The sequence below is a fragment of the Benincasa hispida genome, chromosome 8 (assembly GCF_009727055.1).
Source record: "Benincasa hispida cultivar B227 chromosome 8, ASM972705v1, whole genome shotgun sequence".
Lineage (NCBI taxonomy): Eukaryota > Viridiplantae > Streptophyta > Magnoliopsida > Cucurbitales > Cucurbitaceae > Benincasa > Benincasa hispida.
This window is the reverse complement of record NC_052356.1, coordinates 40994434-41018541: the sequence shown is the minus strand read 5'-3', so window position 1 is coordinate 41018541 and position 24108 is coordinate 40994434.

The window sequence follows — 24108 nt, the reverse complement described above, 5'->3', positions numbered from 1 at the left end:
GAAGCAGGGGTAAGTAGATAAATTGCTTCCTTAAAGACTAATTTCGGGTCTTAAAAAATATGGCACCACACCCTCTCCTGGCCCGAGAGGGGTTTAGTCATAGTGGAACTATAATCTATTGTTCATTAGAGGGATCAGTGGTACTTAAGAAGTTAGATGTAACTACAAGGCAAAACGGTAATTTGGCCCAGCTGTACTTACGAGCAATTTGTGAATGACTGTTGATTGGTTATATCCAATGGACACAGAAATATATCTGTAGTGCGAAGAGTGTAGTTGTCGATTTTTAGTGGAGTGCCCGACAATTAACAGATGGTGGATAATGTAATTAAAGAATTTAATTTATTATTCACGTACCGTTGGAGCTTCAAACTACATGTTCATAAGGTCTCCTTAGTAGCTCAAAAGGATTTAGTTGAGAATTAGTTTTGGATTAATTTGAAATGTTTAAATTAATAAAAGGAAATTTAATTATATATGATATAATTAAATTGATAAAATTATATATGATATAATTGACATAATGTATTTAATATATTATTGTTTATTTGGAGGAATAAATATTTGAATGTGATTTAAATATATTTTCTATGAATAAGATTCATAGTTACTAAATTTAATATAAATATGATTTATATTAAATGCCATAAAATAAAGAAAAAAAACTATGGCTTATGTATTGTGTGTGATGCAATATTAAAACTATAGGTTATAAATATAATATGATAAGTTGGTTATCATATTTATTTATATTATTAATTATTTGATAATTATCCTCTTTTTCTCTCTAACCACCTTAGTGGGAAGTTAAGTGGTGTTGTGGCTATTGAGATAAATAAAATATGATTTTATTTTTTCTATAATCAGTGTGTTACATGACTTGAGTAAAAAACTACACGAAAGCCTATGCAATGACTTTGTTCACTAAACGATTGAGAGTTTTTCCTATGCGATAGAGAGTTTCTCCTATGCGATAGAGAGTTTCTTCCTCAATCGTCTCCTCATCCAACCCCTAAACTCCCTCCTAACCGAAATAGCCAGAGCCCACCACTCCTGAATTCTCACCCCGAGAATACCGAGGTCACTTAGTGGTAGTGTCCTTTACCTTTGGTTCGAGTGTTCTGGTTGTTGTTTGTTCGAGGAGAGTTCGTTGTTGTTCGAGTTTGTTCGAGGGATTTACATGAAGAAGAGTTCTTCAAAGGTATAATCTATAAACTCTATTATTTATTCAAAAGCATGTTGTAATTTTATTAAGAATGCATAATCTGGATGTTTTACTGTAAACATTTATTTTCAATCAAATGGGATTTGGACGATCCGCTTCTTCTTGTAGATTCCCTGTAAAACGAGTTCCTTCATGGCTAACCCATTCTTATAAGCTTTTTCACTCCAAAGAACATAGTAAGACCCCAAGTTCCCAACAAAGTCATAATAGCAAACCTTGTGATCATGATAAGGAATTTGATAAAGATATGTTTGCATTAACATGCTGCATCTTCTAGCCACCTAATCAAGCGATCGAAAGTCTCATTTCTAAACAATGCAGTACCTACAATTCTTGTGTAAATAAGCAGAGCTTGGTAAAAGCACAATATAATGAAAAATTTCACAATTAAATTCAAGAGAACTTTCATTTCCAACACAGTTTTCAAAGGACCAATTTACTACACGTTTGAATCTTTTTAATCCTTTCCCCATTTTCTGCCATACTCAATTCTAACAATTTAACAAACAAAATCAGGTGTTTCAACTTTTACCTTTTCCAGCAATGGTCATATAAATGGCACAATTGTACAACCTATAGGATAGATCCTGTTCTACTAAGATCTTATCCTACAAGAAGTACTATACTTCAAAAATAAGTTCAATTCATTAACAAAATCAGTATTGGGTAAAATTTTCCTTCCTTTGGATATGATTATTTTCAATGAAAAAGTTCATACTATGATAATATGCAAATGATTTATAAAAAAATGAGACTAAAAGAAGACGATAACTTATTTCAAATATTTGGAATCTAACATCAGATTTACATATCAAGAAATACATGACATTTAAAAAATTAAAACTTATCTCTATCCTGCTTCTACAATAACCCAAGAAATGAAAAGTAGAATCTTGAGTGAGGCTAAATTTAAAAATATATGAAATATGAATCTCCCTAAAGCAAGCATGAGACTACCTGTTATTCAATCTTGCTCGTCAAGCTTACTAGACCTTTGATATGGTATGTATCTACGATCCTTTGCAGCATTTTTCCTCCTCCTCCTTTCCACATAAGCATCAAGCTTCCCAGTGGATAGTTCAAACTCCAGAATGGTTAATTACCAATTCAGAAGCATAAATAGCATTAAACTGAGGTTTGCCAATTGGAAACAACCTTAACCACTTGGTTTTAATTGTTTTTTTTCTAATGGAATGGAATCAACAACGTTTATTGAGAAAAAAAATGAAAAAATACAAGAGCATAAAGAAACACGATATGGTCAAAATTCATGCTAGATTTCATAATAGCTCCTAGTTGTGACTTATCTTTATTAGATGAAAAAATATGAAAAGGTACACTCAAAGCAAGTAAAGGCAAGGAGGAAGTTGCTTTAAGTTTGGTTCCAATTACAATATGAACCAAGATACATCTACAAACAACAGATCTTTAAATAAGCCAGCATGTAATAGAATATTAGTAAGCATTGATGACGGGCAGAAATGCACATCATTATAGGCCTTTTATTTAGAATTATGAGGATTGTTAAGTAGAATATGCGGCAATTATATTAGAAATTCATGAGAAAGCGAGTTTGCGTCGATCGGCATTAAGAATCTCGGCTAACCCACTATTATGCGTTTAATTGTTTATTTTTGTAACAACCGCAGAAAGCGATCGCATGTGCAAAAGCCAGGTCATCACAAAGACGACCGCATACAGGGAATCTCTCCATCGCAGAAGCAAACGCATACGTTCGACGCATGGATGTTGCAGCCATTAACCACATGCGTCCATCGCATAGAAGTTGCAGCTATTGAGCGAATGCGGTCATCGCTACAGAGAATAACCATAATAGAAGGGCGATCGCAAGGTTGGTGGAATACAAGCATGAACGCATATACTGGGATTATCAAAAAGATGATGTTGACATGTCACCTACCATGCCGTAAGCAGCAAAGATTCAGAAAAGGACCATCGCACCGCAAGTGTCAGATTCAGAGCAGGTCCATAAATGCTGTCGGCAATCAAGCTCTATAAATACGTAGATCAGAATTTCAAATCATCCAAGGTTTTCCATCCAAGTTTCTACCCTCGGGTGGATCCTTGTGATCCAGACGAAAGCATGAGAAGATAGCTTGAGAGTTCTTCATCCCCTCAACCATTCCGAGTGAAGACCGAAGCCTTCGCTGGAGTTAGAGCTCGAGAGAGTCTACTCCACCGCCCATCCATGGCACCACCGGCAGCCTTGACACACATCTGCTGGAAGCAAGACATTGCTTCTAGCTGGTCCTCCATTTCTCTTCTATCTTTGTATTGTATTACATTTTGGCTTAAGGAATTAATAAATTGTGTTATCAATGCATTTCTATATTTTCCTTCGATTCCATCTCCATCTTTATTTACTTAGCATCATTTACTTTCATTGCATTACTGAGTAAGATTGCTAGAGTATCGCATACTTAATCATGCGGCATAGGAATATGAAGCATGTAGCAAACCACGGGAGGTGTGCATTGCGCGAGTATTATGAGAAAACCTTATTTGCTTAGTATGAAGCTGTAGCAACACTTGTCTATAAGCGGACGTAATGCTTGTCCATGAGTAGAATCAGCAGCAACTAACTGCCCAGGAGGGTAAGTGGTTGGTCGCATCAAGCAATGTAAGCAAGTGTTCACTAGAGATAGGAATAATCTTACGTCAGCCAGGTTTATGCGATTACCTTGTCTTATGAGTGCATCATTCATCATTTAGGCATACTTGGGAGAGTAGTCTAAAAACTAAATCTAAGTCTTGGGAGAGCGGATTGGATCGCATAAGCAAGAATGGGGAACTTAGGAATAAGCTCTGTTTGCTACTACACAGCGTATGCACCCTTTAAGTAGGATATGGTGGTATGCGGTCATATAGAGGCTTAGAAATAAGCTTCTCGACACTATCGCATATACATCGCATGCATCTACGTCAAGTGTGTATAGAATGATCGCATAGCTTGCGTTGGCTAGGGTTACCCTTGCGGTCAAGCTTAGTGTTGCAGTGAAGACATCCTCGCCTTTTCATCTATTTTTCCATGCATTTTACTATGCGTTAATAGTTGTCGTATCTCTACCTCTCAGTCATACTTCCACCGCTTAATCTATTAGTTAGGAGTAGGAGTAATGCGTAGCCCATAACCCTCATCATTCTTTTATTTCTTCGCCGCAAATACATTACCGCATAACATTTAACTACTAGTCTCTGAGTTCGATCTCGGATCACCCGAGAAACTTGCAATCTCTTTATACTTGGCGAGAGTGCAAGAAAATTTGTGATAGGAACGCATGGTCATTGCGTAAGAAATTAACGCATACATTACATTCCAACGTTTGACCACCGATGCATGAGAACCAACGCATAACCTAAAACATGCATCGCACATATTGCATTCACTAGTTTACATCACCAAGCATGAATATCTTTTCATTTTGTAAGCAGGGCTAAATAAGCTAAGGTCTCTCAATGAAAAGTAGATGGTTTTGTAGGACAATTGTTGCTATATTATATGTTGAAGCTAGCAGAATTGGAAATTTGTAAAAAGCAACCTTCACAAATTTTATTGATTTTTCATATCAAACATAATTGACTCGGTCAATTACTACAAATTGAAATTATGAACCAGTTGACTTTATTCACCCCCACAAAACAAGATCGAATTTATAAATCATAAATATCTATGTTACCTTTGGAGGTGGAGTAGAGTATATGTGTGATAATAAAGACTCATCCAAAGCATGGTAAAAGACCATAGTTAAATCATAACTTGCCTGAAAAAGGACAAGACAAAAATTCAAGGAAAACTATCCATATGAAAGATAAGAAAGTTCCATTAATTAAATGAACTATGTATCCGTAAATTTGGATTAAAGAGCAACCTCAATCATTCCTAATGAAATTAAACTAACAAAATGACTTTGAAACAACTCTAATTCATTTACTTCAAATTCATGGCCTCAATGTATAAATTTTCATCCATTTTGAACATATAGGGAATAAGGAAATGCGTACAGAACACCCAAGCAAATGACATGAAAAAAAAACTGAAGAAAAAGGTTGGGAAAAGCTTCTTTAAGAAGAAGAATGGAGAAAGAGTGAAAGTCATGGTGAATGAGACTTTTTGTATGAATAAGAAAAAGAGAAAAAGTTAGACCTTTTCGTACCTATTTGAGCGGCAACTGAAACAATTAAATTGGTCCTATAAATGCATATGATTAGCAGAAGAGGAGTATGAAATTACCATTCCTTAGACAACCTAGAAGAAAAGTAGGAGAAACTGATCATTATTTCACACATTTGGAACTAAATGGGTATGCAAAATCAGATCAAAATGCACTAGAAATAGCCTTGTGAAAACTATCAATAACAATCACAACAAAATCATGGTAAAGTTATTGAATGGTATGAAGGAAATCGAAACATGAGGATTTTCATGAGCAGCGGAAGGATCTTTCCAAATTTCAATCGTATATGAACATTACAATTACAATCACAAACAGAAATATACGGTTATGCATAAAACAGATATTACAGCATGCTTTTCTACATATCAAGGGAAAGAATCTACAAACCTTCGAAGACTCATCTTCAAATTCCTTGATCACGAATGCTCAAACAAACCGCAATACTGCAACACTCGAACGCTCGTACAACACGACCGCTACACTGTACGATCACAGGGAACTCAAACAAAGCGGTCACCAAGGTCACGAACATCCCTGAACACCACGAACGGCCTCCACAGAACCTCGACTGTGTCGAGTTGAGTATGACACCACCAAAAGGTTACCTCGGTATTCTCGATATGAGAATCCAGAGTGTGGGCTCTGTGTGAACTTAGTTAGAGGCAGAAATCGGAGGAATAACAATCGTGTAAACGATTGAGCAAGTGGGAGATGAAATAGCCTACCGTATAGGTCGATGCTCAATCGTTTATCAAAAGCAATGCGTTCATCTAGCAATGCGATCGTTTAGCTCATCGTCTAGCTGAGTGTCTATCGTGTAAGAACACTCCACAATCGTCTAGTCTCTCCAAGCCGTTGTTTAGTAAATCTGATTTACTTGACAACTATTCCGTGAGAACTTTCCAAGATTGGAAATCTCAAATTTGCATTAACTCAAATTTGGAAAACATTTTTCCTTTTTATCTCATGGTTACCATGAAACCACCAATAACCTCCCACTCAATTGGTTATTAGAGAAAAAGAGATAATTCTCCAATAATTAATATTATTATAAATATAAATGATAACTAACTTACCATAATATATTTATAACCTATAGTTTTAATATTTCATCTCATGAAACATACAAACCATAGCTCTTTTTCTATTCCATGGCACTTAATGTAAATCTCATTTACATTAACCTTCCACTAGATGTATCTCATACATCATACCGATCATATTATATATAATCGAATTACCTCTTGTCAATTTGAACATTTCAAATCAACATCAAGAACTGATCCTCAACTTGAATCCATTGAGCTAGCAAGGGGACCTTATGGACCTGTAGCTCGAAGCTCCAACGGTACATGAATAACTGACTAAACTCTTTAGTCAGGAGATTCACCATCCGTTAACTATCAGGCACTCCACTAAAGACCGACAGCTGAACTTTCCTTATGACAGATATATTATGTGTCCATCTTAACCAATCAACAGTGCAACAACCCTTCACATATCGCTCGTAAGTACAACTCGGCCAATAACCTTATGCCCCCGTAGTTACTTCTAACTCTTTAAGTATCACTAGAAGAAATTCGAGCTAAAGGGCTTTAATGTCGGTTGACAACCGACATTAAAGATAGTGTTATTAAAGCCCTTTAATGTCGGTTGCCTTTAATGTCGGTTGGCTTCAATAAAACAGCCTTCAATGTCGGTTGCAACCGACATTAAAGACCTTCAATGAAATTTCCAACCGACATTAAAGCCCTTCAATGAAATTTTCAACCGACATTACATCCTTTGTTTTTTTCATTGAAGCCCGAATCTGTCCGTTTTACGTTAAATGTAAATATGTAGGAGGGCAGAGAAGATATTTAAAGACATCTCACTTTACTTTACCTTTTTTTTTTCTTTATATTAATTTCTGCTACTTCCAAGCAATAGACTAAAAAAATCTTACTAATCTTACCCCTCCCTTCTATTCTCTACAATCTTAGCCTTCTCCACTTTTACAAAAACTATTCCTATTGCAAAAATGAGATCCCATTTTCAATCAGTTTCAACTCAGCTCTTCAACTTTGTCTTCTTCAGCAATCTCCCAACTTATTAACAATCTCATAATGCCTGCATAAATCTTTGACTACTCTGTTCTAAATCTAAGACAGCCAAGAATAAGGAACCCACCAATATCACATTGACAAAATTTTGAAATGCTACTACTTATACAAATATTCTTCAACTTTTAGGAATCGAAAGACGTCTTAACCACAACACTAGGAAAGGAAAATATCAGCCAAATTTAACTATACAACTACTCATAAGAGGTTTTGAATATAACTGAGAAGTAAATAACCAAGGAAGTTGTCATCAGCAAACATTCTATTTCTAGCCCATTCACATCACATGAATAGTGATTATCGTTTCAGCCAGGGGCTGAACATTTTGTCCAAAAGTACAGCATGCACTTCATACATTAAACAAAAATAACACAGCAAGTAAAATAGTTTAAACTCGAGAATCCCACAAGCACTTCTACTGCACTTTTCCAGCCTTTAAGAGTGTCTCAATGTCTTTTGGAGGGTTCAGACTAAGATTACAGGCACGCTCCCACCGAGCCATTCTGGTCATTCCAAGGCAAGGTCCATAGGCCATGTTCATATCGAATTGCCTCAGCATATTCTCAGATGCGCCATAATCATCTAAAACAAAATGCAGATTATTAAAATAGATATATAGCAAAACGTAGATTCTTTTTCCCTGAAAACTAAAAGAAAGCTAACATTGGGCAAAGAAGTATTATTAAAATAGATATATAGCAAAACGTAGAACTTAACTGTAACTAGTATCCCCACAATATTCTCACTCCAACATGCATAATCCTTCCTAAGCTAAGAAGTAGGGATACGAATATGAAACATAGATACAACACAACGACAGTGACACATCGTCTTCTAAAGATCTAAGACAAATGCAGCAAAGACACATTTTTAAACATATATATAAGGAAAAATACTTAGAGTAGAAGGCTCTTATTGCAAATTCCAAGCTCCCAGACTTAGAGTAGAAGTTCGAAAGAGAGTTGCCAATACTAGTGTCGAAATCTATATGATATTTGATGATATATGCATGAATCTGCTTCCCGAATTCGATAGATTGCAAGGAACAACAAACATTCAACACGATTCCGAGCGTATACTTTGTAGGATAAGCTTCAGCTTCCAACATTTCTATGAACACTCGAAAAGCAACCAAAGGCTGTGAATTCTAAACATAACCAATCACTAGAGTTGTCCATGCAATGACATTTCTTCTAGGAAAATTATCAAACACTTTGCGAGCAATTTTCATGACTCCACATTTCGCATAAACGTTTACAAGAAAAGTCATTACAAATAAGTCTTCATGAGTCCTAGTTTTTACGATATGTCCATGGATAATTTCCGCTTCTGCAGCTAAATTCCTATTTATACATTCTTGCAATAGCGGAATATAGTAAGGAGTTTCAGTTCTCATCCATGAGTCATAAATGGGTATTACAGTCTAATCCAATATGGTTCAAAGAGAAATAAACACACTATAACTTCTCAAACAGGAATTTTCATATCATTAGAGTCACCTGAAAAAACTTATTAACTGTTATTAAAACTGCAAGCATTCAAAAATGCACTTACCAGGAACAATTTTTACGTGAATCCCTTGTTGTTGCAATAAATCCATCTCCTCCCCACCTCTTCCAAACACCTAAAAAACACACAAACAACATCATTAAAAGTATAGGGTAGAACGAACCTGACAGCACGTGTGGCGGAGACATGCGAACGACGACAATGCCTTCTATGTCTCTTCCAAAGGTGTCTTAAATATTGAAGAATAAACAATAAAAGATGACATTATTTTAGTAATCTTTCTTTCTTAGCTCTTACACAAGAAGGAAAAAAATAGGAAATAGCCAATTTAAACATATTCTTCCAAGAAAAACAGATAGATCTCAAGAATTGATATCAATAGATGAGAGAATCTTCTTTTTCAAGATCTTGAAGAAGAGAAGATTGGTTACCTAGATATAAGCTACGAAGACGATGGAAAATTTTTGGCAGCATAACGATGCTACCATAACAAAGCCAAAAATTTACCTTGAACCTGTTCAAAGAAATACACTCCCAATAATATTCCACAACCACTTGTTCTAAATAAAACTATCAGAAATCCCAAAAAATGAATATTCAAGAACACAGACATCAATAAGCAAATTTAGCTCACAATGTACTTCAAATCTCAAAATTTGTCACAAAAAGTATAACAATGATTTACAAAAACTCTACTTGTAGGTTTCTTCAGAAATTCAAACATAAACAACAATGTTTTACAAAAACTCAAATCTGATTACTCACTTCACTTCAAATATCAAAAGTTGTCACCTGGGCATTCGATCTTTTACCTCTAGATTCATGGACTCGGTTCCTATCAATGAAAAGAAAAGCCAAAAAACAAAAACTCAGCAAAGTTCTAAATTCCATCGATCTAAACAAATATCTCAATAAACCACAAAATCTACAGAAAGAAGTGATTTCAAAAGCCAACAAACACAAGTAGTTAGCATAAGAAAGGAGAACTTTTCCTTAGAGTTAGACTCTTTCTATAAATACTTGAAGAAAAGTTAACAATGAATAAAATACCTAACAAATGGAAACATATCACAAATCCAACATGTAGTTCTATGGAATAATAACAAAATCTAAACATTCAACAATAAATCAGTAGACGAGATCCAACTATTAATTAAAGACTAAATGCCCTAATTAAACTAAATGTCATCTCCACTAAGCACGATAGCGTTTCATATAGTTCTAAACATTTGCATTATGCTGAAGGATTCTATCTAGACATTTGCAATAAATCTTCCTGCTAGCTCTCTAGCATCATCAATCTTACCTGCTTTACACAGTGAAGACAACATAGTCGTATAGCTAACCACGTCAGGTGGGCAGCCCTTACTTGACATTTCGACAAACAGCTTGTGTGCAGCATCAACACAATCATTCTTGCACAGCGCCTTCAAAAGTATATTATATGTAAAAACATTAGGAATTTACCCATCTTTCTTCATATTAGTATACAATGGATTAATCATTTGAAACCTATTTTCACTCAGCAATGAATCCAAAAGATCATTTCTTGAGTTTTTGCAGTATAACCAAAATTGAGTTGATTACTTCAAGTATTGTGAAGAAAACCAAATGCTGACTGCAAAAGATCTAAGCATTCAAGTTTATAACCATAATGAATTTACATAATACAACTATTTAGAGGAAATTCATGGTAGAAGACTTAAGAGAATAAATTGCAGAAGACTTAAGAGAATTGTTGCTAAAAGAAAAAATAGAGAAGCTTTAAACATGTTTCCTTAGCAATGCTCATCCAAAAGTTTAAAAAAAATGTCTTCTTAACTTTTAGGAGCTTAGATTTTCAATTTATCTCCAATTAAACTACTACTAGCATGAGCCAAGCTAATTCAAGTCTAGGTAAAACTTCAACAAAATAATATCCAAAGGGTTAAAGCCAATTGATAAGAATAAATTCAGACAACAAATAAGATTACTTCTCAATTTTAGCCCATTAGCTTACGCACTATTCACTAATTAGAATGGTGAAAGAAACAAGATCTTGATGAAAAAAAAAATAAGAGAATATAATAACCCCAACAAAGTAGATGAAGAAGATGAAGAAAATTCAACTGCACAAACAAACAATTCCAAGAATTAGAAACAAACCAACCTTAAACAGGACTCTTTCACAAAACACTTGAAACCACACAAAATCGACCTAACCTTTACCAGTTGCTTTGGTCAATAGTTGCTTATTCCAATTGCTAGAACCAAGCCCTATGAATCACTTAACTTTATGAATATAACATCTTTCTTAAACAAAACAAATGTAAAATGGTAAAGAGATATACCTAGTATAGATGAGAATGCTTTGTTTCGACATTACATGGTGGAAGACTATCTAGTATGTATAAGTACAATCGGGAAACATACAAATGTAGAAACGTTTCAGAGTTTAAAAAATACAAGTAGCCAAAAGAAAATATAACCAAATGTTCTAAATTTAATTGATTTAACATATAAGGGTAAGAACATTCTTAATGAATTTTTCCCCCACCTGACTCTTTTACATGGAGAAGTATACTCACCCTCTTTCAAAATTCAAATCCAATCGCTGTCCAGCTGTGACTTTGTCAATTTCATACTTGCACTGTAGTTAATAAGATTAATTTAGGAGAGTACAAGATAATTTCTAGATTCAAAGCTAGTATACATTTGATACAAACCGAGGTACAGTAAAACAGACCTCAACTCACTACACATCTTCTCAATATTGAAATTTTTAGATCTCAACTCACTGCACATCTTCTCAAATGTAACTAAATATAACAAAAAAATAGCATTTTAGAGTCAATCTTGCATTCAATGAATCAAAATTATAAATGCACTTTACCAATAAAATCTATGAAATATGATCAAGATTTTTACTCAAATTGATTTTGAGTATATGGTTCAATAAAAACGAGTTTTAATATTAAGATGAGTACCTGTACTTATTGAGGAACCATATTCCAATGCAAAGATTTTTTTGCTTCTTTATTTTAATCTAAAACCAAACATCTCAGTTTTTATGGAATAACCCACCTGCAAAGATCTATAGAGTAAAAACACATTCATAGGATTAAAAATAGCAAATTTGAAGCTAAAGAAGAAGAGGAAAACCCAAACTCATGGAAGAAGTTGAAGTGAAGATAAGAGAAAAGAAAAGGAAATAAAAGAGAGATCTTGAAACAAATCTGATGGAAAGAAAAGAGAGACGTAAATCACCCTTTATGTAAAAAAATCATGCTTTCATCACTAGTACAAAACTGAAACAAATCGGACCTTAAAGATCTTGAACAAATCGGGGCTTGAACAAATCTGAGCAGAGCTCGAACATTGGAACATATTTGAGCTGAGATTGGGTTGAAGAACGACAGGTTGGCGAATCTGACGAATGAATCGACGATTTGACGAAGGAATCAACGACCTGATGCACGACTCACAGCGGTGGATGAATCGACGCAGACCTAACGGACGAATAGATGGTAGACCTGGTGAAACTAACGCTCGGACGAACGAAGTTGGAACGCACAGAAAGATGGTGGAGTTAGATCTGATGAATGATGTCGACGAACTGATGGAGATGGTGGCGAGAGGGTTCTGAGGGAGAGGAAATTTGTGAAGAAAAGAGAGAAAAGAGAGTTTGATAAATGAAAAAATTGGAACGCACACAGATCTGATGAAGGAACGGAAGACAGTGGCAAGAATGGAAGATCTGATGAACGATAGTGATGAACTGATGGAGATGATGGCAAAAGGGTTCTGAGGGAGAGAAAATTTGTGAGAAAAAGAAAGAGAAGAAAATTTGATAAATGAAAAAATAGGGTTTTTAATAAAAGGAAAGAGTCGATAGGGTTTAGCTACAATGTCGGTTTAAACCGACATTATAGCCTGATTAAATATATCTTTAATGTCCGTTTAAAACCAACATTAAAGATCCGCTTTTTTTTCTTTTTGCAACCGACATTATACATCCGTGTTTATTTTTTCCAACCAACAAAAAAGGCCAAATTTCTTGTAGTGTACCACCGATCTCTCTAATGAACATAAGTCATAGTCCTGCTATGATCGAGTCCTCTCTTCCAAAGAGAAGCTGTGGCCACTATGTTCAAGCCCCGGAATCAGCCTTTAAGGGAGCAATTTATCTACTTACCACTGCTTGGGGAAGGAGTGAATTCCATCTCATGTAATTGAGTTCCTAGCTCTCAAATTAGATAAGTCCCTAAAAAGGTAGGCATGGTGAGTTGGCAATCTGGCCACTCTCACCCATACTAATCAAAGGACCGCCCTCAAAGGCAGGAGTTCCCAAAACACTCAGGATTGAGGTCTTGACACCTATGGTCGTTTAGGTGAGATGTAAGTCTCCAGTATAAACGGCGTTATATACAGAGACGAATCATCTCGTGGCCCGATCTTATACAAAGTCTTTGTATAGGACACCCCCGCTCGCATGTCTCCACATGGATGGCCAAGATCTACCATCTGTAGTAGTTTACAACACTTGCAAACCCCTACAAAGCGGGTCGTATCCGTAGTGTCACCAAGATCAGGAATCCCTCCTTAATCCTTATACTACAGACCTATTTAGTTTATCACTTAAGGTATGATCCACTTATATATCCCATATACATGCTTAAGTTTACGTACAATAACCATGGAGCTTTGTTTATTGGATATGAGTAAATGCCAGCATGAAATAATACTTATTTTATTCATAAACAATGTGTATAATTACAAACAACGAGACTCCAGGAGAATTAGGACACCAATCCCAACAATCTCCCACTTGTCCTAATGCCTCAGGAGACTAATGTACAATATAAGAGAAAACATGTACAATATATAATAAATTAGGGCATACCCCAGTATCATCTCCCACTTACCCTAAATAAGATGTCGCATGTCCCCATAGACCCAGACTCTCCAGGTGACCCTCGAAAACTTTAGCCGTGAGAGCCTTTGTAAAGGGATCAACAACGTTGTGCTCCGACATGATCTTCGTGACTATCACATTACCACGATGCATAATCTCCCTGATTAAGTGGTATTTTCACTCTATATGCTTGCCTCGACAATGACTCCCAGGCTCCTTCGAATTTGCCACAGCCCCACTGTTATCACAATAAAGAGTGATAGGAAAATTCATATTTGAAACAACTTCCGAATCTGAAAGGAATTTCCTAAGCCAAACAGCCTCCTTAGTTGCTTCACAAGCCGCTATGTATTCGGCTTCCATAGTGGAGTCCGCGATGCATCCTTACTTGATGCTTCGTCACACTACAACCCCTCCATTTAGAATGAACACTGACCCTGATATCGATTTGCAAGAATCTCTATCAATCTGAAAGTCAGAGTTCGTGTATCCTGTAAGGATTAAATCCTTATCTCCATACACAAGCATGAGTCCTTCGTTCTCTAAAGATACTTGAGGATCGTCTTAACCGTCGTCTAGTGATCAAATCCTGGATTAGACTGATACCGACTAACAATCCCTACTGCATAGCAAATGTCGGGCCTGGTATACAACATTGCATACATTAAGCTTCCAACAGCTAAAGCATAGGGAATCCGTCTCATCTTCTCAACCTCTTAAGGTGTCTTAGGACATTGATCCTTAGACAAAACGATTTCGTGCCTGAAGGTTAACAAACCCCTCTTGGAATCCTGCATCCTGTACCTGATCAATATTTGATCGATGTACGATTCCTGAGACAGGGCTAACCTCTTGTTCTTACGATCCCAAATGATCTGAATCCCTAGAACATACTGCACCTCACCCAAATCTTTCATTTGGAACTAGGCAACTAGCCACTTTTTAATGTCAGTCAGAAACCCTACATCATTCCCAATGAGTAGGATATCATCCACATATAGTACCAGGAAAGCTACTAAGCTGTTGATGATCTTCTTGTAAACTTAAGGCTCATCAACATTCTGATCAAAGCCAAACGACTTGACCGCACTATCAAATCTAATGTTCCACGATCGAGACGCTTGTTTCAGCCCATAAATGGGCCTATTAAGCTTGCAAACTTTTTGCTCTTGATCTGGAACTATGAACCCCTCTGGTTGATTCATATACATGGTCTTCTCAAGATTACCATTAAGAAAGGCAGTCTTGACGTCCATTTTCCATATCTCACAATCATAAAATGTGGCTATGGACAGGAGTATCCTGATAGACTTGAGCACGACAACAGGTGAAAAAGTTTCCTCATAGTCAACTCCCTCGACCTAGGTATAACCCTTTGCCACGAGTTGAGCCTTAAAGATTTGCACCTTTCCATCTATACCTCTCTTTCGCTTATAAATCCATTTACAGCCAATAGGTTTTGCCTCATCAGGTGGATCAACAAGCTCCTAGATGTTATTGAAGTACATAGACTCCATTTCCTAGTTCATGGCTTTAATCCATTCATCCTTGTCAACATCCACCATTGCTTTCTTAAAAGACAATGGATCCTCGACTCCATCATTAGAAATGACGTTTTACGCTTCAGTTAAACCCATGTAGCGATCTGGTGGGTTCATAACCCTCCCACTATGTCAAGGCATTCTCAACTCTTGAGCTGGTTAACTAGATGTATCGACCTTAACAACTCTTGTTGATCTGTCAACTATTCAATAACTCTTATTGAACCTTCAGTAGTCTCAGTTTCACTAGAAATCTCACGTAAAACAAACTTACTCTGTGGCTTATGATCCTGGATGTGGTTTTCTTCCAAGAATATAGCATTTGTAGAAACAAACACTTTATTCTCACTCGGATTATAGAAGTATCCACCTCTCGTTTCCTTGGGGTAGCCTACAAAGAGGCAAACCTTTGAACGTGATTCTAACTTTTTTGGGTTAGTCACTAGCACATATGCCAGACAGTCCCAAATCCTGGAATGGCGTAAACTACCTCGGCCTTTCCATAACTCAAAAGGTGTTTCAAAAACACTTTTCGAGGGAATGTTATTCAGGATATAGCATGTAGTTGCCACTACAAAACCCCAAAACGAGTCTGGAAGATGAGCATAACTCATCATAGATCGAACCATGTCCAACAAGATTCTATTTCTCCTTTCTGATACACCATTTTACTGAGGTGTACCTGAGGCCGAGGGTTGGGACACAATCCCATGTTCTATCATATAGTTCTGGAATTGGAGGTCCACATACTCTACATCACGATCAGATCGTAGTGTTTTTATCTTCTTACCTAACAAGTTTTCAACTTCAGCCTTATACTCCTTGAACTTGTCAAAGGCTTCAGACTTACGTTGCATTAGGTAGAGATACCCGTACCTTGAATAATCATCTATGAAATAGATGAAATATTCATACCCACCTCGAGCTCTAACATTCATTGGACCATAGAGGTCAGAATGTACAAGCTCCAAGGCTTCCTTGGCTCTATAACTTTTTCCAGTAAAAGGTCGTTTGATCATCTTACCTTCAAGGCACGATTCACATACCGGCAAGAAGTTTTCTTCTAAACTCTTTAGAAGTCCACATTTCACCAACTGCTCAATCCTATTGAGGTTGATGTGACCTAACCTTATGTTGGATCGACACCAGCACACAGCAGAAGACATCAGAATCCATAAACACTCTAATTAATTAATTTTGGCATAAAAAAAACATGCTAAAACAGAGTTTAATGGGTTTCAAGAACATACCTTGGCCGAACAGTTGAAATCTCTATTTTCAGCTGCAAAATCCTCCAAATTCTTGTGTAGACCACCACAAGATCTTCTCTACTATCCTTTTGGTGCTTTAGATTGAGTTATGGGACTCAAAATAAGCTGGAATCAAAGAGAATATGGAGAAAGCTCACTAAACCATCCCATTGAAGAACACCTTCTTCACAAGAATTTTTCAAAAAAATTCTATCGGTTTCTTCATCCTTTTCTTCACTCCAATCTCTTCAATATATTGCAGACCATCATGCAAAGAGCTATGTTGCATGGGATGCAGCTTATGCTTGGAGTAAACCAAGGAAGAGGTGATGGGTTCCTAGTGAGCAAGTTGAAGATGAACCTGAAAAAACCTATTTTTCAAGTTTATGTAATTTTTCAATTTCCAAAAATCTAAAATTGATTTTAAAATCATATTTTATTTCTAAAATCAAAATTTATTAATTTTACAAGTTAATTCATAAATTAATTTTCTAATAAAATTAATAACTAATTATTTAAACAATTTAGATAATTCTAATTAATTTAATATCCAATATTAAATTAATTTTTACCCAAATTCATCTTCATATATTTAAATCATATTTAAATATATTTTCTCCAATTCCGTTTGATTCTAATTTGAATGTTTCAAATTAACTTATCATGCTACTCTAGAGCTAATCCTTCTGAGCTAGTAGGGGACCTCATGGACCTACCAGATCATGGGCTCCAACGATCCGACGATAATTCGACTAAAGATCTAACCCCATTCGTTAACTAATGGGTCACTCCACTAAAGCCCATAGTTGAACTCCCCTCATTGTAGATATATTATGTCCACTCGATATAACCATGATTAGTAAGTTAACCCTTCACAGGTTGTTCGTAATAACGGCTAGGTCAAATCTCTGTTTTACCCCGAAAATTACCTCTTGTTCCTTAAGTCCCCACTGATCCCCTAATGAACAACTGTTTTGTGATCCAAATACAAAATCGAGTCTCTCTCATACCAAATGAAAAGGCGGGATCTCTTGTTCAAGCCCCAGAATCAATACTTAAGGGAACAACCTCTCTACTATCCGTAAAGCGGGTAGGAGTGAATTCCCTCTTGCACCCTATGTCTCCAGCTATCTATCCAATCTTACCCCTAAAATGGGAGTCTTATTGAGCCAGTGTTGTTGAGCCAACCCTCACCTATGCAAATCTAAGGGTAATTCCAGATAAACAGGAGTTCATAGTTAGCTTAGATTAAGGTCAAGTTACCTAGGTCATCGCTTTGAAATAGCCAGTCTTAAACAGTAAACAACGTTATAAAGTAAGAGTGACTCATTTCGTGGTCTGATTTTGTACAAACTCTTTTGCACAAGGACACCCCTACTTCTCATGTCCAATATAAATGAATTAGGATCACTTCGTTTGTAGCACTTTAAAACTCCTTGTAACAACTACAGAGCAGGCCACATCCAATAGTATTACCAGAATAAGGTACCCAACCTTATCCATATACTATAATTCATTTTGATTATTTACTCGAACCTGATCCACCTTTATGTCTCCACATAAAGTTCAAGTACTCATCCAATAGTCAAGGGACTTTTAGGTTTATTGGATTTCCATTCAAACAATAGATCTATTCAATAATATCTTTATTGAATTTTCAGAATAAGTGATAACTTTCAGAAATACAAGTTATTTATGTTGTTTTATTTAGATTATGTGGCAAAAAGAAGGAAAAATTACGTCGACAGTATAGAAATTGGCTTAGAAATACGCAAATTGTAAAGTGTCGTGAACACACCCACTAACTCCATTGCGATGGCGAAATGGAATGTCAAAGTTTTTTTTTTGCAGGAAATGGTTCACCACATGCGTTAATCGCTCGAGGATAAAAATGAACAACACATCCATATAGCATGCGGCAATCGATCAAGAACGAAAAAGAACAACGCAATTGCAGCGCATGCGACGATCGATCATGAATTCAAGCGATCAACGCATTTCCACCGCATGCGGTAATCTACAAGAGATCAAAATAACTATACCGCATGCGGTGATCGATCGAAGATGTGAAGAACAATGCATTCGCGGAGCATTCTGACAAGTGTACAGCTTTTCTGTTGTACAATTCTGACAAATTGATCGTGGAGCAGAGCGGACTTTTCCATTACGCCATGGCAGGAATTATCAGAATTACAAAGTGGGACCACTAATACAGAGAGCCAAGGTCTATAAATAGCTTTCTCGAATTCAATGTTAAGGAGGCTGGTCTGAAGAGATACTACAGAGAAAATCCGAAAGAACGACGAGACAAGGCTGAAAGGTAAGTCTCTGAGCACGAAATTCTTCCCATTCCCAAAGCAGAAGCTCTGTACAAGAGGTCACTTCTACCTGGAAAGCAAGCCTGAGAGGGAAGCTTTCCACTCCATCTCATCCATACGCCGGCAAGCACAACGTCTCCGATTGAGATCTGTGTCAAGACATTGACACGCTTTCCGTATTTGTTTCTATTCTTTCATTCATCTACTGTGTTCATCTTTCTTTAATCTTTCATTCACAATCTGTATCAAACGCTTAATCTCTAGATTTAAATATCATTATCGTCATCATTACCATCTTTATGTTCTCTTCCATACATTCATCACCCATTTTCTCAATCATGTGTCACTAATCCCCTGGGTAAAGGGGAGGGATTAAACGAGTGAGTTAATCCTTGTTAAGGTAATCGGCTAAGTTTAACTAAAACATGCTCGACGGCATCTTCACCTGTGAGAGTAGAAGTGAAGATGTTATTCCGCCTATCGAGAGAAGGTTGGAAGAATGCGTTAACAAAAGCGAGAAGTATTTCCAGAGATGGAAACAACCTTGCATTCATCACGTTCATCCTTGTTTCACCATAGACGTATGGGAACGCGGACGATCACTGAAAGGTGTAAGCCAAGGGAAAGAGGAACCTTAGTTGTGTTCTCAACAAGAATTGACAAACTTGTGATGTCCTTTCCCTCAACCCATTCTCTTTCTGATTCATTCACAAGACTTGCCACCGTATTCGCTAGATTATCTTGCACATCTTCACAGCCAGTCCTCAACAAAGGTTTAATAGTAGTTTAGACATTTATTTTATCAACGCAATTTACTTTATCGCAATTTTATTTTCAATGCAATTTACTTTTCTGCACAACAATTCATTATTCTTTATTTTAAAACTGGTCGTATTTACCACATTAATATCGCATCTAAACAACAAGAATCCCCATGTTCGACCTCAGGTCAATCTGAGAAACTTGCGTTGGAATTATACTTGGTTCCAACAAAAAACTTGTGACACACACTACATCATCGCATACTACAAAGTATATCATCATCAACGCATACATTTAGAATGTAGTATCGCAATAATATCTTTATCGCAAAGCACTTGAGCGCATAGAACCATCAACATTCATTCATTCATTTTTATATTCAACAAGTTTTTTACGATAAGACATAACATTACAATACAGATAAAGATTATGCATTTTTATCATTACAAGTTTTTTGGCCGTTGTTGAGGACAAGAGATTGATTCATTCTATCATCATAAGTGCATGCTTAAAGAATAAATTTATTATTACAGTAAGTTCCATTGTTTACATACCACAAGTTTTAGGACATAAAACCCAACATCTTGGATGCCAAAGATGGGCGTTTTCTTTAGGAGAAACCTTTGGTCTTTTAGTTGTTGTTGCCGTACTGAAAGTGTTAAACAAGGCTTTTATGACTAACGGCCTTAGTACATATAAGTTACTTTCCATTGAACCAAAACCAATCTCCATTCCATTCTTGAAAATAAACACTTTATTCTCAGAAAAGGAGACGGTATACCCTTGTTCAATGAGACAAGAAACCGAGATTAACTTCCTCTTAGTATGAGGAACTACAAAAACATTATCAAGTAACAGATAACGTTTCTTGTCAACGAATAACTTCAACCTGCCTATAGCAACAATTGAAACAACCTCACCATTACCGACTCTAAGAGTCATCTCTCTCTGTGGCAACGTTTGCCAGGAACTGAATCCCTGGTAAGAGGAACTGACATGGTTGGTAGCACCCAAATCAAGGATCCAGACAGAATCATCATTCTCTACCAAACACGTCTCCAAGACCAATAAATCAGATTTACTGTCTGTCCTCCTTTTTTGGAGAGTAGTGGGATCAGTGTCAAACAACTGACACTACTGGTTTTGTCATCCATCCCTTTGTGCTTGAAAGGTAAGAACTGACGTTCAAACAAATCTTACAATGAGTCCATGATCTCGCGTGCAATGACCATGTTCTCAACCTTTTTGGCCAAAACATCAGGTATGTTAGCCAAAATGTGAAGTCGGGCCAATGAATTAGCCTTCATCCTTAATTCATATGCATTACGAACACTTCGCGGTGCATCAAGGTTCAAGACTTGAGGAAATTCCTCAACCATGATAAATTCAAGGTCATTTTCCACGAAATACGTTTTACACGACTCTTTCCATTGTATGTAATCGGTCATATTAAAGGCATTAAACGGAAATACTAACGAGTTACTGAAAAGAAAAACACATTAACCTACGTTAGGTGTTAAGCAAATACCCGTTGTAAAACAAACAACATCCAATAAGGTTTTAGCAAAACTAATACGAATCCCGTGTGGCATCTAGTTTCGCATTGATACTTTAACGGTTTAGTAAAAAAGCCGCCAAAGGGAGGTCAATTATCCCTCCTCTAAATTTAGAATTTCTCAACCAATCATTAATACCAAAACAACTCTTGTTTCTATAACAACTAGCCATCATTGATTTAATCAAGAGATCATTAACTTACTTAACAATCTTCCCCAAGTGTGACCCACGATTTTAGGCCCTAGAGATCCGCCTCAAGCAGCCAATCCGATTGGGGCAAAACCTAAAGTGACCATATCAATTTCTAGAGTTTAACTTGATCTTGACCAACTGCACAAAACCCATCCGAAGGGGGACACTCCCAAGGCACCACGAGGGAGTAAAGAATGATCTCACGGTGTGAAACAACGACAGAGACCATAGGACGTGTTGACACACACCCTTCACCCACTTACTATAAACACTCTCTCCATTCATCTTGAGATTGACTCATGCAAACACCACCCGAAAGGGGATGCTCCCAGGGCACCATGAGGCCAAGCATGAATCTCACGGTGTGAACATACAGGGAGAAACGTGAGTGGAATCATTGACATATCAGATACATCTCTTCCTCCCACTGAGTATTTTATAACCTAGGGTTTAGTTTACTTAGAAAAAACACGGCTAAGGATTTTAACTAAGTGACATTTTAGGGTTTGCCCAAGAGTAACTTTTACCTCCACTAGAAGTATCCATCATATCGGTCATATCATATATAATCGAATTACCTCTTGTCAATTTGAACATTTCAAATCAACACCAAGAATTGAACCTCAACTGAATCCATTGAGCTACCAAGGGGACCTGTTGAACCTTATAATATAGCATGCCAAGGTCCAAATGAAAAAATAAGTAGCTAGATTGAATAGTCAAACTGTAAATGTAAACCCGACAAAACAAAATCATGCCATTAAAGCATCAATTTAATCATAAATAGATAAGAAAAGCTACCCAACATCATGAGCTATTTTAATAGCAGTAATACCATCCAGATGCTTAGCACACCCAATATTTTGCAATTAAATACTCAAATATCATACTAGAATAAAAATATTTGATATCATTTCAACTATCAAATCATTCTAACTTGCTAAATCAAACTTAGACCCCCAGCTCGATGCATAAATTCTAGAAGGAAAAAGGGTTTCCTGATTAAAGCAGAGAACATAAAATTATTAACTAAATTTAGGAAAATGGCAATTGGGTACTTTGCTTGTTGAATCAAAATAATAAGGGAGTGAAAATTGAACTCATTGCTCTGTATTGAGATTATCCAGTAGACAAATCAAGCCATGGAGGACCAAATTGCAGGATATAAAAGAAAAAAGATGTGTTGAATTTAGTTGAAAGCAAAATTAAATGGTTACACAACTCACGTAATGTGATTGGGTGGTTGGAAGATTTTTTTTTATCTTCTTCTTCTTCGTTTTGACAGAGAGAGTTGAACACAGAGTTGTTCTAAAAAATCTCTTTTCCCAATCTCTGTTCTCCTCTCTCAATTCTTTCCCTTTCCAAAAAATCACAGAGTCCACAAAATTCCTGTGATTCTCATCCCAGAGAATACGGAGAACTTCTATTGGTGGTGGCTGATAACGGGCAGAAATGCACGTTATTACAGTGCTAAGTTATTAAACAATGAAGGTTTGTGTTGATAAAATATATAAGATTGCGTCCAAAAAGCATTAAGTTTATGGCATTGTGGTCGCATGCGTTCATCGCATAAAAACAGTTAACTTTGGTATTTGTATGCAGAATATGCATTGATGCAAGGCGGAAAGCGCGATCACATGAAATCAAAGGGCGAACGCATCATCACCACAAGGCTTTGTGGTGATTTGCGCTCGTAAACATCTGCTCAAGAAGGATTGCCGCATAGAGCCGCCGCAACTTGGTAGGCGCATCTGGGTGAAAAGCATAATTAAGCACGATGGGACAGAAAGTTGATGACGGTCGAGTTCGAATTAAGTTGACAAGCCGCTAACGATCTACTGTAGCAAGTACACAACTTTTCGATGACAAATATTCGACACATCATCCCATCTGTGCAATCATAAGAGAGAAGCTGCCTTTTACCCCATAGCTCTATAAATACCGAAGGCAACCTTCAGCAAAGGAGTTCGGATGCTTAGATAATTTTCTCCATAGTTAGAATAACCTTGTTCTTAGATTTTCTTTTATTTTAAGGCGGAAGCGAGAGAAGCGAGATTGTGCCGATAGATCGTTCTGGTGAACTTGGGGGAGTGCCGGAAGCATCAAGATCAGAGAGAGAGCCAACTCCTGCGGAAGTAGGAATATCTGTGCTTAGAACAGAATAGAGTTGACAGTGTAAAAGCCTTGAGAAGCAAGGGATTGCTAGCAGGCTCTCTATCCTTATCTTCCATTGTCATTTTGTGCTTAAAATCATCTATAGAAATGGAATTTACTTCTTTATATCTGTTCTTAAATCTGTCGCATGGGTTGAGAAGCACTTAGCTAACTTAACTGGGGATCTTCATTCTATGCAATTATCTTGTATTATGTATGCATCATTCGTCCATTAGAGATACTCAAGAGGGTAGTCTAAGGACAGGATCTAGGCTTGGAAAAGTCAGGTTAGAATCTAGGCTCGGGAGAGTCAGATTAGAATGTATAATCAAGAGATAGGAGCTTAGGAGTAAGCATTGTTTGCTAATAATGCATCGCATGCATCCTAGAGATAGGATATGATTGTGT